Here is an 18,653-nt window from a genome sequence, read left to right as displayed (position 1 = left end):
CAGATGCTGGTACAAATCGATTTATTCACAAAATGCTGGAGTAACTCAGCAGGTCAGGCAGCATCTCGGGAGAGAAGGAATGGGTGACGTTTCGGGTCGAGACCCTTCTTCAGATTATGTACACCAAAATATGAAAGCAAGTATTTGCCTTCTTCACCACCCTATTAACCGGTTTTGCCAATTTCAGCAAACAATAGATTTGGACCCCTAAGTCCCAAGAAGGGTCTCGACCCGAAACGTCACCCATTCCTTCTCTCCCGAGATGCTGCCTGACCTGCTGAGTTACTCCAGCATTTTGTGAATAGACCCCTAAGTCGTTCAGTTCATCAACATTCTTTAGTGCCATTTAATTTACTGTACATGTACAATTCCTAGATGACTTCCCAAAATGATCGCCATATTGTCAAGATTAAATTGCATCTGCCATCCCATTTTCCAACTGATATTCCCTGTCGTAGCTGTGAGCAAAAGTAACCACTAATTTTCATATCATCTACAAACTTGCTAATTGTTATTTCTAAGTGCACAAACACCAAAAGGTCCCTGCACCATTCGCCATGGTACACCAAATAACCAAAGAGTTCTAATCAGAAAAACATCCTTCCACCATTGCCCGTTGCCATCAAGCACCAAGCCAATTTTGGATCTAATTAGCCAGCTGGCCTTGGATCCCGTGTACATACTGGACCAGCCTATCTCGGAGGATCTTTGTCAAATGCCTTGATAAAGTCCATATAGACAACATCTCCTGACCTTCCTTCTTCAATCTCCTCTGTTATCTTTACAGAAATGTAATGATAAATGTTTTTACATCTTTTGACAAATTGAGTCACTGGCCAATAGGTCCAAAAGCTCACTGCAACAATCCTCGAGGAAAAAAAATTTACTTGAAAATCCCTGTTGACCCAAAAGGGTGGGTTGCCAACATACTCTATTCAGTCGAAGGTATTTATTCACAAAAAGCTGGAGTAACTCAGCAGGTCAGGCAGCATCTCGGGAGAAAAGGAATGGGCGACGTTTCGGGTCGAGACCCTTCTTCACACTGATTTTTCGAGACCCTTCTTTAGACTGAAGACCTGCTGAGTTACTCCAGCATTTTGTGAATACCTTCGATTTGTACCAGCATCTGCAGTTATTTTCTTATACACTATTCAGTCAATCCCCCCAAATGTCAAAATTAAGGTAAAGATTTTGTTTTAGCATATTTGACAGAATCTTTTCTAAAAAAGGAACAGGTCGCACAGACAGTTTTTGCAATGTATGCGATCCTTACCTCTCCGATTCCTGTTGAATGACAGTTAAAAGCAAGCTCCATTGCCGACACCATTAACTAGAAGCACAGAATGGTTCAACGGTCCCATCGTAGCTATCCACGTGATTCAAAAAATGCACAAGAATGATCTCACCATTCCAAAGAGACAAGAATACTTAGGAGCGCAATTAGGCCATTCAGGCCATCGAATCTGCTCCGCCATTTGATTATGGGGATTGATGTATTTTTCCCTCTCAACCCCATTCTCCTGCCCTCTCCCTGTAACCTTTGAAGGCCTTACATAATCAAGAACCCATCAATCTTTGTTTCGAAAATACTCAATGTGTTGGGGCTCACATTGTCGATCTCCCCGTGGTGAGCCCTGTCAACTGACCTCAGTCAGGCGAACGACAACAAACAGAGACAGTAGAAGCAGCTTCATAACCTCTGCTGCCTCAAACGCAAGAAGAAGAAGACCCAATGTGTTGGCCTCGACAGCTGTCTGTGGAAATGAATTCCACAGATTCACCACCCGTTGGCTAAAGAAATTCTTCCTCATCTCCACTCTAAGTGTCTGACTTTTTATTCTGAGGCTTTGCCATCTGGTCCTAGACTTTCCCCACTACTGGAAAGATCCTCTCCACATCCACTCCATCTAGGCCTACATTCAGAAACACCACAGAGTGCAGATGCTAGAATCTCGAGGGGGGAAATAAAAATTGCTGGATGAACTCAGTGGGTCAAGCAGCATTTGTCAAGGAAATATCGACAGATGGCATTTGGGTCAAGGCCATGCTTCAGGCAGAATGAACTAGAGGGCAGATAGCTGGTAAGGAGGGATGATGGGAGGGGGGTGGAGCTGGTAAGTGGCAAATACAGGCAAGGAGAGGTTGTTTGACAGGTGGAGGAGAAAAAGAATGAAGGAAGTCATCACTTCACCCACTCTTCTGCGCCCCACCCTCTGCCCAACATGTACATATTTTCTCTCGACATTAACACAAGATCAACCAGTATAGAGTCTCAATTCCTTATTTATTTCAAGCACAGCAGAGTCTGGAGAATGAGAAAAATATTAGCATTGCAAAATAAAATGGCTCAACAATGATTTAAACTCACAAGTCCTCCAAGAAGGAATTTTCACTCTGCAACGCTTATCTCCTATTGACTGCTTTAAGAGCGTGAGAGCAGGAAACATGTCTGAGCTCAGCCAGGAAATGATTTATGGCATACAGGATTTTTGTAGAGATGAAGGAGAAATTTGTATTCTGTTTTATATGCAGCAGGCAAGAAAACATAACCAAAGGGAACAGAGAGCTCCATTATTAATTGCGATGCGAGGTAAAATGGAAGTCTTGACAACAAAAAAAATCAGAAAATTCAAAACAATATCCTCCATCACCGTAAGATTTCAGTTTACCATTTTTAAAAGTTACAAATATGTCTGAATTTCACTTCCATTTCATCTTCAATTATTTACCATCTCTCATTCCTTTATCTTAACAAAATGCCAAAAGTACTATAACCAAAATGGATTCAAGTGCTGATCCACCACATCATGTTATTTTTTTTTCTTCTGAGAAAAGCAAGAAAGATTGCACAAATGACTTGGAGTGAGAAATTAGAAAGAGAAAACTCACATTTCTTTACCACATATGTGGAAGTTTTAAGATTATAGCCGACAGATTTCCAGCCACAATTACTCCTTTAGTTTATACATGTTCTTAACAACAACACTGGGAGTTGAAGCAGTTGCCACTATTGTAACTGTAAGAATCAGCTGATCATTTTCTCCCCACAAGATCTATGTAACAATCTGTATGTGTTCGATGTCACACGAATTTCCTTATGACATTCACAAAGAAGCATAATTACCAAGTCAGTGATGTGAATTTTTTTTTTTGGGCCATGCAATCCTGTATTCAAAAACGTCAACATTCAGTTGGTGTGCATATAACTTTAGTTCTTGCTTTTGTTAGATTCTGATATTCCGGTGGTAGATATCAGAAAGAACTTGGGCATCCCATGATAATGTGGTCAGATGTATCCATGTGTAAGAAGAAACTGCGGATGCTGGTTTAAACCGAAGATAGGCACAAAAAGCTGGAGTAACTCAGCGGGACAGGCAGCATCTCTGGAGAGAAGGAATGGGAGACCCTTCAGATACATGAAGGGTTGTAGACGGGGAGGAGATGAAGCATCTAATTGTTTCTAGTCTTCAATTGGTCAGCTAATAAACTTTCCTTTTTAGGTGGAAAATCGTTATAAATAATCAATAGTCCATTAATTCAAGAATGTAGTTGAGTTTAATTTGGGCAGCACGGTGGCGCAGCGATAGAGTTGTTGTCTTACAGCGCCAGAAACCCTGGTTTGATCCTGACTACAGGTGCTGAATCTCTAAACTAAATTATATATAGGTTCAGTTACTTACTGAAAGAACTGTATCAGATTCAGACACAGAAAGCTGGAGTAGCTCAGCGGGTCAGGCAGCATCTCTGCAGACGAGGTATCGGACAAGCAGGTCCCAATTTACTTGCAATATATAGCACTATTTGACAGCCCTTTGTTCTTACAAGACAGGTGGTGGGAGAAATGTAAACTGGCATAAGACCATCAGACAGAATAAAAAGCTGCCCTGAATCCATACTGCATAAACCTCCCTTACACTCAATGCTAAAGTGGAAGATATTTTTTTATAGTCATAAAATTTGTTCCTCACACGTTAAACAAAATTACATGGTGCTCATTACACTGCTCCATTGCATTTATTCTTTTTAAAAGCAGATCATTACTTTTTTTCCAAAGGAACTCAATAGTTTTTCTTTTTAAAAGCTCTGGAAGGCAAGGAAGAAATACTTTCATTTTTTCATTTCAAACTTCTTTTTTTTTGTATTCTGACAATTGATCCTAACAACAGACTGCCATTTTCACATCAGACAACTATTCTCATTCCTGAATTGATATTCACTGGAAAAAAAATCTGCTATGAAATTAATTATGCGTTCATCACAGGTTTAAAAGTACCACAAAACAACAGTGATCAGAAGTTATTAGATGGTATTTGCAGTGTTTCAAGAATGGCCAGCCATCTTGAAGAGTGAAGTCATTGTCACGGATGTGGACTACATTGTCCTTTTCCAGCACCTGCTAAATTATTAGCAATAACACAATAGCCAATTATAATCTTTCATCCCTATTTTTCTACAGTCCTCCAAAAATACCATCTCAATTTTTCAGTTCCATTGAGATGTCCAAAAGATTAATATGCACTTAAATGCTCACGGGCCTGCTGTGCAATTCCAGAACGTTCTGTTTTGTTTCATTTTCTCAATGGGCTATGTTTATATGAGAATGCGTGGACATTGTTAAAGCAAATTAGTTCTAACCAGACATTGCAAATGACGTACAAGGCTATCAGAGGGCTCATTTTTAAAAGATGTAGTAGGCACCGTTGGAAAGGACACCATTTATTGTTCACTGATAGTTGCTCAAAAAGGTGGTGGTGAGGCACTTTCTTGAACTAATGTCATGTTCCTAGTGAAGTTATTCCCCAGCTGTTGTTGTTGTTGGATTGGGAGTTCTAGGCTCCAGACATTGTGATGAAAAATATGTCACTGTTCCTTCATCACAAAGAGATGTGCAACTTGAAAGAACAACTTTCAGATGGTGATGTTCCCACCTGCTGCCTTTACCCATCCTACTTGTGGAATTGGCCTTGATAAGGAGCTGCAGTGCATTCATTTTGTATGTAGGTTAATTGGCTGGGTAAATGTAAAAAATTGTCCCTAGTGGGTGTAGGATAGTGTTAATGTACGGGGATCACTGGGCGGCACGGACTTGGAGGGCCGAAAAGGCCTGTTTCCGGCTGTATATATATGATATGATATGATTTTGTAATTCATACAAACTCATTGTGCAGGGTGTGCCAGCCAGGTAGGCTGCTTTGCTCAGGCATAGTGTTCTTGAGTATCATTGAAGTTGCAAAGAAAATGGAGGATATTTCATCATGCTCGTAACATGCCCTGTGGATGGTTGGAAGGCTATGGGGAAATAAGTTGAGCCACTCACCTCAGTCTCTGACCCGCCCTTGTTGCCACAGTATTTTTAACTGGCTTAAAAATTATTTTTCTTAATTCTAGTTTACCTTCGGCTCAATGGTGACCACAGTTTCCCCTCCACCTCCATCAAGACATTTATAGTTAGGAATTGGTGCCGGTAATGTGGGGGCCATACCAATTGTCTTACTAACTTGATCAAGCCTTTTTTATTGAGGTGGCGAAGGTGATTGATGAAGGTAGGGTAATGGTTGTTGTCTACATGGCATTTAATAAAGTCAATAGACAATAGGTGCAGGATTAGGCCATTTGGCCCTTCGAGCCAGCACCACCATTCAATGTGATCATGGCTGATCATGCACAATCAGTACCCCGTTCCTGTCCTCTGAACCCCCTGACCCCTATCTTTAAGAGCTCTATCCAGCTCTCTCTTGAAAGCATCCAGAGAATTGGCCTCCACTGCCTTCTGAGGCAGAGAATTCCACAGATTCACAACTCTCTGACTGAAAAGGTTTTTCCTCATCTCCGTTCTAAATGGCCTACCCCTTATTCTTAAACTGTGGCCCCTGGTTCTGGACTCCCCCAACATTGGGAACATGTTTCCTGCCTCTAATGTGTCCAATCCCATAATAATCTTATAAGTCCAGCATGGTAGGCTGATCCAGAAGATTAAGATGCTCAGGATTCATAGTGACTTGGTTGTATGCATTTGGAACTGATTGACTGATAGAAGACAGAGTTATGGTGGATGGACTATATTCAGGCGGCAAGCCTGTGACCAATGGAGTTCCATAGCGATCTGTGCTGTAACCGCTGCTGTTCGTTATATAAATGACTAAGACGTAACTATAGGCGGGTTGGTTAGTAAGTTTGCAGATGACACCAAGATTGCTAGGGTCACGTACAGTGGGGAAGGCTGTCAGAATATGTAGCGGAATATAGATCAGCAATAGAAATGGGTGGAGACAGGGCAGATGGAGTTTAATTCGAGTGAGTGTGAGGTGTTGCACTTAGGGAGATCAAATGTGAGGGGAAAATATACAATTAATGGCATGACCCTTAACGTCATTGATTACAGAGGGATCTTTGGTCCAAGTCCATAACTCCTTGAAAGTGGCAGCAGTCAGGAGTTTAGACAATAGACAATAGGTGCAGGAGGAGGCCATTTGGCCCTTCGAGCCAACACCACCATTCAATGTGATCATGGCTGATCATTCTCAATCAGTACCCCGTTCCTGCCTTCTCCCCATACCCCCTGACTCCGCTATCCTTAAGAGCTCTATCTAGCTCTCTCTTGAAAGCATTTAGAGAATTGGTCTCCACTGCCTTCTGAGGCAGAAAATTTCATAGATTTACAACTCTCTGACTGAAAAAGTTTTTCTTCATCTCCGTTCTAAATGGCCTACCCCTTATTCTTAAACTGTGGCCCCTGGTTCTGGACTCTCCCAACATTGGGAATGTTTCCTGCCTCTAATGTGTCCAACCCCTTAATAATCTTATATGTTTCGATAAGATCCCCTCTCATCCTTCTAAATTCCAGTGTATACAAGCCTAGTCGCTCCAGTCTTTCAACATACGACAGTCCCGCCATTCCAGGAATTAACCTAGTGAACCTACGTTGCATGCCCTCAATAGCAAGAATATCCTTCCTCAAATTTGGAGACCAAAACTGCACACAGTACTCCAGGTGCAGTCTCACTGGGGCCCTGTACAACTGCAGAAGGACCTCTTTGCTCCTATACTCAACTCTTCTTGTTATGAAGGCCAACATTCCATTGGCTTTCTTCACTGCCTGCTGTACCTGCATGCTTCCTTTCAGTGACTGATGCACTAGGACACCCAGATCTCGTTGTATGTCCCCTTTTCCTAATTTGACACCATTCAGATAATAATCTACCTTCCTATTCTTACCACCAAAGTGGATAACCTCACACTTATCCACATTAAACTGCATCTGCCATGCATCCGCCCACTCACAACCTGTCCAAGTCACCCTGCAACCTCATAGCATCTTCCTCACAGTTCACACTACCACCCAGCTTTGTGTAAACTGCAAATTTGCTAATGGTACTTTTAATCCCTTCATCCAAGTCATTAATGTATATTATAAATAGCTGCGGTCCCAGCACCGAGCCTTGCAGTACCCCACTAGTTACTGCCTGCCATTCTGAAAGGGACCCATTTATCCCCACTCTTTGCTTTCTGTCTGCCAACCAATTTTCTATCCATGTCAGCACCCTACCTCCAATACCATGTGCTCTAATTTTTCCCACTAATCTCCTATGTGGGACCTTCTCGAAGGCTTTCTGAAAGTCGAGGTACACCACATCCACCGGCTCTCCCCTGTCAATTTTCCTAGTTACATCCTCAAAAAATTCCAGAAGATTTGTCAAGCATGATTTCCCCTTCGTAAATCCATGCTGACTCGGAACGATCCTGTTACTGCTATCCAAATGCTCAGCAAATTTGTCTTTTATAATTGACTCCAGCAAGGTACTGGGCCGGGCTCAGAGGCACGGTGGGGTAGGGAGAGGTCAGGCAGACCAATTGTGATAGGAAATTCAATAGTTAGGTGGATAGAAGGGAGATTCTGTGGCAGCAAACAGGACTCCAGGATGGTCTGTTGCCTCCCTGGTGCCAGGGGCCTGGATGTCTCAGAGTGACTGCAGACCATTCTCAAGGGGAGGGTGAGCAGCCAGAAGCTGTTATGCATATTGGTACAATTGACATAGGTAGGAAAAGGGATGAGGTTCTGTGGAGTGAATATAGGGAGTTAGTCAAAGGGATAAAATGCTGGACCTTCAGGGTCACTACCAGTGTCATGTGTTAGTGTGGGTATTAAGAGGAGGATAGGACAGTTCAATATATCCCTGAGGAGGTGGTGAAGGGGACAGCGATTCAGATTTTTGGACCATTATCTCTTCTGGGGCAGCTGTGACCTGTACAAGAGGGACAGGTTGCACCTGAACTAGAGGGGCAGCAACATCCTTGCAAGCAGTTTTGCGGGCAGAGCAGTATGGTGGCGCAGTGGCAGAGTTGCAGCCTTACATCGCCAGAGACCCCGGTTCAATCCTGACTACGGATGAAGTCTGTACAGAGTTTATCAGGCAATATGGGGACCAATTTGAGAAGAGGGGTGGCAAATACAAAACTAAATGTGTTAAATTTGAATGCACGCAGTATGCGGAACAAAGTTAGAAACTTGTAGGTACGCCATTTTAGGTATCACGAAGATGTGGCCGAAAGAGGATCGGGCCTGGGAACTGAACATCCAAGGATGCACATCTTATGGAAAGAACAGACAGGCGGGCAGAGGATGTGAGATGGCTCTGCCCGTAAGGAATGAAATTCAATCCGGAGCAAGGGATGACATGGGATCAGAAGGTGCAGAATCCTTGTGCGAAGAGTTAAGAAACTGCAAGGGTACGAAGACCCTGATGGGAACTACATACAGTATAAGAAAATAACTGCAGATGCTGGTACAAATCGATTTATTCACAAAATGCTGGAGTAAGTCAGCAGGTCAGGCAGCATCTCAGGAGAGAAGGAATGGGTGACGTTTCGGGTCAAGACCCTTCTTCAGACTGAACTACATACAGGCTTTCGAGCAGTAGCCAGGTTATAGGGTACAAATTGCATCGCGAGATACATTCGGCATGTAAGAAAAGCAATGTTACAGTGGTCATGGAGGATTACAATATGCAGATAGACTGGGAAAATCAGGTTGGTACTGGATCGCAACAGAGGGGAATTTGTAGAGTGCCTACAAGTTTCAAGCTTTCAAGAGAGAGTTAGATAGAGGTCTTGATGATAGCGGAGTAGGGGGTATGGGGAGAAGGCAGGAACGGGGTACTGATTGAGAATGATCAGCCATGATCACGGTGAATGGCGGTGCTGGCTCGTAGGGCCAAACGGCCTATTCCTGCACCTATTGTCTATGATGGCTTCTTAGAGCAGCTTGTGATCGAGCCTACTAGAGAGAGGGGAATTCTGGATTTGGTAATATGTAACAAACTGGGTTTGATTAAAGGGCTTCAGGTAAAGGGACCCCAAGGAGGTAGTAACCATAATAGGATAAAATTCAACCTGCAGTCTGAGAGGGAGAAGATGAAATCAGATGTGTCAGTAGTAAAGGCAACTGCCCAGGCATGAGTGAGGAGCTGGCTAAAGTTGATTGGAAAGGGAGCCTAGCAGGAATGATGGTGGAGCAGCAATGCCAGGGTGTTTCCGGGAGTAATTCGGAAGATGCAGGATCTCTTCTTGCCAAGAGGAAGATGGATTCCAATGGGAGAATGAGGTGACCATGGCTAACAAAGGAAATCAAAGGACAGCATCAAAGTAAAAGAGCAGGCATATAATATTCCAGCATTTTGTGAATTCCTGCGCTCGGTCCGCATTGACCAAACTGATCTCCCGGTGGCCGAGCACTTCAACTCCCCCCCCCATTCCCAGTCTGACCTTTCTGTCATGGGCCTCCTCCAGTGCCATAGTGAGGCCCACCGGAAATTGGAGGAACAGCACCTCATATTTCGCCTGGGCAGCTTGCAGCCCAGTGGTATGAACATCGACTTCTCCAACTTTAGATGGTTCCTCTGTCCCTCCCTTCCCCTCCTCCTTCCCAGATCTCCCTCTATCTTCCTGTCTCCACCTATATCCTTCCTTTGTCCCGCCCCCCTGACATCAGTCTGAAGAAGGGTCTCGACCCGAAACGTCACCCATTCCTTCTCTCCTGAGATGCTGCCTGACCTGCTGAGTTACTCCAGCATTTTGTGAATAAATACCTTCGTGGCATATAATATTATCAAGATTAGCAAGAAGCTTGAGGATTGGGAAGCTTTTAAAGACCAAAAGAAGGCAACTAAAAGAAGCAATGGGAAGGGAAAAGATGAAATATGAAGGTAAGCTAGCCAATAATATTAAATAAGATACAAAAGGTTTCTTCACATATATAAAGTAAAAGAGAGGCAAGAATGGTAGGAAAAAAAACTGCAGATGCTGGTTTAAATCGAATGTAGACACAAAATGCTGGAGTAACTCAGCGGGTCAGGCAGCATCTCGAGAGAGAGAAGGAATGGGTGACATTTCAGGTCGAGACCCATCTTCAGACTGAAGACAGACTCGATCCGAAATGTCACACATTCCTTCTCTCCCGAGGTGCTGCCCGACCCGCTGAATTACTCCAGCATTTTGTGTCCAGAGGCAAGAATGGTTATTGGACCGCTGGAAAATGACATTGGAGCAGTGGTAATGGGGAATAAAGAAATGACGGATGAATTCAATACGTTTTTTGCTTCAGTCATCACAGTGGAAGACACCAGCAATGTGTCAGAATTTCAGGAGAGTCAGGGGGCCGAAGTCAGGGGAGTTGCTATTACTAAGGGGAAGGTGCTTGAAGCTGAAGTGTCTGAAGGTGGATAAGTCAACTGGAACAGATGGACTTCACCCCAGGATTCTGAAAGAGGTGGCTTTAGAGATTGTGGAGGCATTACTAGTGATCTTTCAGGAATCTCTAGTGTCTGGAGTGGGCCCAGAGGACTGGAAAATTGCAAGTGTTGCTCCACTGTTCAGGAAGGGAGTGAGGCAAAAGAGGGGAAGCTGTAGGCAGGTTAGCCTGACTTCAGCGGTTGGTAAGATTTTAGCGTCCATTATTTTGGATGAGGTTGCCAAGTACTTAGAAGCACATGATAAAGTAGGCCAAAGTTAGCTTGATTTAGTGAAGAGGAGATCTTGCCTGACAAATCTGTTGGAATTCTTTGAGGAAGTAAATAGCTTGATGGACAAAGCAGAGTCACTGGATGTTGTATACTTGGATTTTCAGAAGGCCTTTGATAAAGTGCCGCATGTAAGGCTGCTAAGCAAGATTGGAGCCCATGGTACTGGAGGGAAGACACTGACATGAATAGAAGATTGGCTGACTAGAAGGCAGCAAAGAGTGGGAACAAAGGGGGGCTTTTTCTGGTTGGCTGCCAGTGACTAGCAGTGTTTCACAGGGGTCGGTGTTGGTCCGCTACTTTTCATGTGGTATATTAATAAGTTGGATGATGGAATTGATGGCTTTGTGGCCAATTTTGTGGATGATATGAAGGTAGATGGAAGGGCTGGTAGAATGGAGGAAGTCTGCAGAAGGCCTTTGGACAGGTTGGGAGAGTGAGCAAAGTAGTGACAGATGGAAGACAGCATAGCAAAGCATGCAGTTGTGCACTTGGGCAGTAGGAATAAAGGCGTCGATTATTTTCTAAATGGGGAGTGCATTCAGAAATTGGAGATGCTAAGGGATTTGGGAGTGCTGGTGCAGGATTCCCCAAAGGTTAATTTGAATTTTTAATAAGGAAAGCAAATGCAACGTTTGCATTTATTTTGAGAGGACTACAATATACGAACAGTGATGTAATGCTGAGTCTTTATAAGGCACTGGTCAGACTGCATTTGGAATATTGTGAGCAGTTTTGGACCCCATATCCGAGGAAAGATATGCTGGAGTTGGAGAGGGTCCAGAGGAGGTTTACAAGAATGACCCTGGGAATGATTGGATTGATGCATGAGCATTTGACTGCACTGAGCCTGTACTTGCTGGAGATCAGAAGGACAAGGAGGGACCCCATTGAAACTTACCAAACATTGAAAGGAGAGTGGATGTAGAAGAAGATGTTTCCACTAGTGGGAGAGTCTAGTACTCTAGAGGGCATAGCCTCAGAAAAAAAGGACGTACCTTGAGAAAGAAGATGAAGTGAATTTCTTTTTGCCAGACGGTGGTGAAAATGTGGAATTCATTGTCACAGACAGCTGTAGAGGCCAAGTCTTTGGATATTTTTAAAGCGGAGATTGACAGATTCTTGATTATGTGAAGGGTGTCAAACGTTACGTGGAGAATACAGGTGAATGGGGTTGAGAAGGAAAGATAGATGAGCCATGACTGAATGGCGGAGTGGACTCGATAGGCTGAGTGGCCTAATTCTGCTCCGATGACACGAACTTATGAAGAAGTGGATAGAGTGGTAAAAGTGGCATATGGCATGCTTGCTTTCATAGGTCGGGGCATAGAGTACAAGCAACTATTGATGCAGCTTTATAGGACTTTTGTTAGGCCGCATTTGGAATAGCATGTGCAGTTCTGGTCGTTCAATTGCAAAAAGGATGTGGAGGCTTTAGAAAGGGTGCAGAGGACGTTTACCAGAATGATGCCTGGATTAGTGGGTATTACCTAGAGGGGATAGGTTGGACAGACATAAATAGTTTTCTCTGGAACGGCAGAAGTTGCAGGGAGATCTGATAGAGGTATATAAAATTATGAGAGGCAGAGATAGGGTAGGCAGTCAGAATATTTTTCCCAGGATGGAAAATCAAATACCAGAGGGCACAGTTATAAGATGAGAGGGGTAAAGTTTAAAGAAGGTGTGCAGAGCACGTTTGTTGTCTGGAACATGCAGCCAGGAGTGGTGGTCAAAGCACATACATTAGTGGTATTTTCCACATTTTGCTACGTTACAGCCTTATTTTTAAATGGATTAAATTCATCTTTTTAAATCATCAATCTACATACAATACCCCATAATAAAAAAGCAGAAACAGGTGTTTAGAAATGTTTGCAAAGTAATTCAAAAGAAATAACTGAAATATCACATTTACATAAGTATTCAGACCCTTTACTATGACGCTCAAAATTGAACTTATGTTCATCCTGTTTCCATTGATTATCCTTGAGATGTTTCTACAACTTGATTGGAGTCCACCAGTGGTAAATTAAATTGATTGGATATGATTTGGAAAGGCGCACACCTGTCTATATAAGGTCCCACAGTTGACAGTGCGTGTCAGAGCAAAAACCAAGCCATGAAGATGAAGGAATTGTCCGTAGACCTCCGAGACATGATTATGTCAGGACACGGATCTGGGGAAGGGTATAAAACAATGTCTGCAGCGTTGCAGGTCCCAAAGAGCACAGTGGCATCCGTCATTCTTAAATGGAAGAACTTTGGAACCACCAGGACTCTTCATAGAGCTGCCCGCCCGGCCAAACTGAGCAATCGGGGGAGAAGGGCCTTAGTCAGGGGAGGTGACCAAGAACCCGATGGTCACTCTGACAGAGCTCCAGAGTTCCTCTGTGAAGATGGAGAACCTTCCAGAAGGACAACTATATCTGCAACAATCCACCAATCAGGCCTTTATGGGAGCGTGTCAGACGGAAGCCACTCCTCAGTAAAAGGCACATGACAGCCCGCTTGAAGTTTGCCAAAAGGCACCTAAATGACTCTCAGACCATGAGAAACAAGATTCTCTGGTCTGATGAAACCAAGATTGAACTCTTTGGCCTGAATGCCAAGCGGCACCGCTCATTACCTGGCCAATACCAACCTACGGTGAAGCATGATGGTGGCAGCATCATGCTGTGGGGATGTTTTTCAGTGGCAGGAACTGGGAGATTAGTCAGGATCGAGGGAAAGATGAATGGAGCAAAGTACAGAGAAATCCTTGATGAAAACCTGCTCCAGAGCGTTCTGGACCTCAAACTAAGGTGGATTCACCTTCCAACAGGACAATGACCCTAAGCACACAGCCGACAATGCAGGAGTGGCTTTGTGACAAGTCTGCGAATGTCCTTGAGTGGCCCAGCCAGAGCCCGGACTTGAACCCGATCGAACATCTCTGGAGGGACCTGAAAATAGCTGTGCATCGACACTCCCCATCCAACCTGACAGAGCTTGAGAGGATCTGCAGAGAAGAATGGGAGAAATTACCCAAATACAGGTGTGCCAAGCTTGCAGCATCATACCCAAGAAAATTGAGGCTGTAATCGCTGCCAAAGGTGCCTCAACAAAGTACTGAGTAAAGGGCCTGAATACTTATGTAAATGTGATATTTCAGTTATCTCTTTTTAATTAAGTTGCAAAAATTTCTAAATGCCTGTTTTCGCTTTTTTATTGTGGGGTATTGTGTGTAGATTGATGATTTAAAAAAAAAAAGAATGTAATCAATTTTAAAATAAGGCTGCAACGTAGCAAAATGTGGAAAAGGTGAAGGGGTCTGAATACTTTTTGAATGCACTGTATGGATATGTGGGAATGGAGTGATATGGGTAGGTACCTGACGGTCCAGACATTGTGGACTGAAGCACATGCATGCGCTGGTGCTGTTTTCTTCTATGTTCTATGTTTAAGAGAAATACATCAGGAGTTGGAAAAATGCTAGAATATATTAAGGAAGTGCTAACAAGGCTCTTGGATAATAAAATAGGATTGTGCAGAGTCGACATAGCCTTTTGAAGTTCTGTTTGACACATCTGTAATAATTTGAGTTTGAACAAGGCTGCAACGTAGCAAAATGTGGAAAAGGAGAGTTGATTTGAGTAGGATAAGGGGTAAATCAATGGGTGTGATATATTTTACAAACTTTGAGGGTCTTAAATAAGATGACACTGAAGAGGTTATTAGATAAAATTAGAGCACATGATAATATACTGGTGTGGATTGAGGGTTGAATGGACAGAAAGCAACATACAGGGGTAAATAGGTAATTTTCAGGTTGGAAGGCTGTGACCAATGAAATGGTGTAGGTATTTTTGTCACGTGTACTGAGGTACAGTGAAAAACTTTGTTTTGCATGTTATCTGATTAAATAATAACATATAGGGGTGCAACCTAATCAGACACAAGTACAGCAGGTGGTGCAAAGAGAAAAAAATAACTAGACTGCAGCATAAAGTGTGATAGCTACAGAGGTAGAGCAGATGAAAAGTGCAAAGACTACAACATGGTAGGTTGGGGGATCAAATCTGAAAGGTCTGTTTTAATAACTGTGACGAATAAGCTGTTCCTGAATCTGATGGTACGTGCTTTCAAGCTTTGGTATCTACTGCCTAAGGGAAGTAGTGCGACTGAATGGAATGTGAGGGATCTTGATTGTGTTTGCTGCTTTCCCAAGGCAGTGTGGAGTGTAGATGAAGTCAATGGGGTGGGGAAGACTGCTTTGCACAATGGACTAGGCTGCATCCATTGCTTTCTGCAATTCTTGCAGTCTTGGACAGAAGAGTTACCAAACCAAATTTTGTTGCATCCCAATAGGATGCTTTCTCTGGTGTATCTGTAGAAATTGCCAAGAGAATTTCCTTAGTGTTCTGGGAAGGTAGAGGCATTGGTGTGCTTTTTTGGCCTTGGGTTCTGTGGCTGGACTAGGATCGCTGTGAAATGTCATCCATTTTCTCCAGAGATGCTGCCTGACCCACTGAGTTACTCCAGCATTTTATGTCTATCAATCAGGCTTCGTGTTGGTGCTCCAGCTGTTCACATTTTGATATCAGTGAAATGGACAAAGGGAGTCAAGTTTAATATATCCAAATTTGCTGTTTGGCGCTAGTATGAACTGAGGATACAAAAAAATGTCATGGAGATGTGGCAAGTGGAAGACAATTTGGAAAAATGAACATTCATCCACATTGACATAAGCAAAATACAAATGACAGGTTATTTTTGTAAGTGGTGAGAGGTTGAAAAATGTTAGTGTTTAGAATGTCCTGGGTGTCCTTCTACCTGAATTATTTTAATTAATCTGCAGATATAGCGAACAAGAAGCCTAGTTGTATGCTGTCCATTATTACAAGAGGCTTTGAGGACAAGAATACATTTGTCTGATTACGTAGGGCTTTGGTGAGACACCATCTATATATAGGTCTGATCATCTTTTCCAAGAAAGATGCACTTTGATAGAGAGCAACAAAGGTTCTCCAAATAATTGAACCCTTTGATGCAGAACTTGTAGTATGAGGAGAAATAAAGCTGACTGCATGTATATTTCTGAGTTTAGATGAAGGAGAGTTGATTTCATTGAAACATTAAAAATTCTAAATTGGCTTGAGAGGGTAAATGTGGCGACGTTAAATCCCCTAGATTGAGTGCAGCAAATCAGGGGCCATGGTCTCAAAACTCAAGGGTTACCCAATCAAATTGGAAATGGGAAGAAATTTATTCACCAAGAGGATAATGAATCTTTAGACTTCTCTACTCAAGGTGGTGTGGAAGCTCAGTCTAATATATTCAACGTAGATTGATTTAGACAATAGACAATAGGTGCAGGAGTAGGCCATTCAGCCCTTCGAGCCAGCACCGCCATTCAATGCGATCATGGCTGATCACTCTCAATCAGTACCCCGTTCCTGCCTTCTCCCCATACCCCCTCACTCCGCTATCCTTAAGAGCTCTATCCAGCTCTCTCTTGAAAGCATCCAACGAACTGGCCTCCACTGCCTTCTGAGGCAGAGAATTCCACACCTTCACCACTCTCTGACTGAAAAAGTTCTTCCTCATCTCCGTTCTAAATGGCCTACCCCTTATTCTTAAACTGTGGCCCCTTGTTATTTTTACTATTAAAATGAGTCAAGGCATATGTGACAAGCACTGGAAATTGCAGCAAGGTAAAAGATCATCCATGATCTTATTGACTTGCAGAGTACTCAAAAGCAGCCAAATGATGTCTGTGATTTTTACATGCAGCAATTGATTGTCAACTGTATTGGTAGGTTCTGTTAGATGAAATCAAAACAGCCATCTTAAAATTAGAGCTAGGAATTTCAAGAAGTAAAAAATAAATAAATCAGGAAATACTTTTGTTTTTGCACATGGAAAAAATCTAGAACTTTCCCTCGCCCCAAGTTTATAAATATTTGTACAATGGAGCTTTCAAAGCAAACAGTTTGTAGGGCTTTTTTTTTAACAATGTAATGATTCCAATGAAGCTGAGGTGCAGATTAGTCCAATCACATTAAATGGAACAACGGCGTTAAGAAGTCGAATGTTTTGCTATGAATTCAGATGGAGCTGAAGAGTGTACACCAAGGAAAGACAGATTAATTTTTAATATTACATTGATTGGGTATACTGTACATTGGAAATATTTACATCTTCCCTTTAAAAAACAAAACCAGTGGTTTCATGCTAAATTTAATTGTAGTCTGCAAGTTGCATAGTTAACCAAAACCAGTAACAATTGGCTCACTCCTCCAATTACAAATTACATACAAATCCAATAAACAAATGGACCCAGAGTCTCCAAGGACAGAGAGGTTGTGAATGCAGTAATTCCCGTGTCTACGTGCAGAAATCTATGGTTAGATGTTGATCACTTGTTATGTGGTTAGATGGTCTGAATGGATTCCCTAAATGCATATCTTCCTCCTCTCCCCTCCCACCTATCCATCAACGAGGGTGGCTGAAAGTGCCAGAAATATGCTTTGTGACTGCACCATGTTGTGCGAGTAGGAGACAACCTAATTTGCAGCAGTCAACTGATTAGTTCTGGATGGTTCTAAAGCAAATATGAATTCAATCTTGAATAAAGACGTATGATATCAGCCATTGGCATTCAATGATAATCATGAACAATTTACTCTTGGATAACAAAGGATACAATTGAATCGTACTTATACAAATCCAGTCAAATATTTCTGATATTGTTTTACACCGTTGAATTTACATGATGACATGAGTCCTGGTAATTTCAGAAAAAAATAAATATCTCTCCTCTCTGCAGCGGTGGTACAGGGTCAAGTCACACCAAGTTGCTCTGGCACATTCCTGATACGTAGCTTTGATATAATTCAACTAGTCACCAGTCATGTTGAATACAGAAGACAGCAAATATGTCTGTGCATAATCACAGCTCTTGCAAGTGTGGCACAACAATGGCCTCAGTCACCCTGCCCGAATCTGCACGACTGTTGTTGGGGACGGTTCCAGAGCACTCTGGATGGTATTTTCACAACGTGGCAAGATGATTTTTTAATTTTTTTTAAAAAAGCAATGTGGGGCTTTTTTTTTCTTCCTCGCGAAACACGTCTGTCATCTACTGTTTACACAATTCGCCTTTTATTCCACCTCAAAGCTGCACTTTTAAAATCATTCCATGTGAAACAATTCAAACAAAAGGCAGGAGAGAGAGAGAGAGAAAGAAAAAATCAACCTCCAGCAAGCGTTTAAAACAAAACACACCAACAAAATACACGTCGTTAGAAAAAAAAATAATGCAGCCATTTATTTTTGATCATTTAAACGCCGCCGTCACTTTTAACATAACATTTTTTTTTAAACTTGGGGGGAGGGAGGGAGGGAGGGGAAATGGCACCTGATTTCTGCAGCAACACATCGCCCAGATCGTCAGTAGTAGTAGTAACATTACATTCGGTATACATCTAAATCTCAAACTCAACGAGGTTACAATAAGTTACAAAGAATTGGTGTGAGGATTCGCAGGAGGAGTTCCCGCGGGGGAGGGAGGAGGGGGAGGAAGGGAGCTAATAGGAAAGAACCATCCGGATTCTCAATAAAATGAAAGTGTGGTGTCGTTTGATACAATTTATCAAA

The 18,653-nt window shown here is 42.6% G+C and overlaps 1 protein-coding gene across 1 annotated transcript in view; it reads right to left on the bottom strand.

The window, feature by feature from the left end:
- The window catches only part of LOC144608130 (enhancer of polycomb homolog 1-like), a 174,988-nt gene extending 156,381 nt beyond the window's left edge, over positions 1 to 18,607 (bottom strand). Inside the window, exon 1 of the mRNA XM_078425538.1 lies at positions 18,415 to 18,607. The gene's annotated coding sequence lies outside the window, so the exon portion shown is untranslated. The remainder of the gene's footprint in view (positions 1 to 18,414) is intronic.
- Positions 18,608 to 18,653: the final 46 nt, after the last annotated feature.

This window comes from Rhinoraja longicauda, chromosome 2 (assembly GCF_053455715.1).
Source record: "Rhinoraja longicauda isolate Sanriku21f chromosome 2, sRhiLon1.1, whole genome shotgun sequence".
Taxonomy (NCBI): domain Eukaryota; kingdom Metazoa; phylum Chordata; class Chondrichthyes; order Rajiformes; family Arhynchobatidae; genus Rhinoraja; species Rhinoraja longicauda.
Note: the sequence above shows the minus strand (reverse complement) of the source record. Positions and strands in the feature narration are given on the sequence as shown.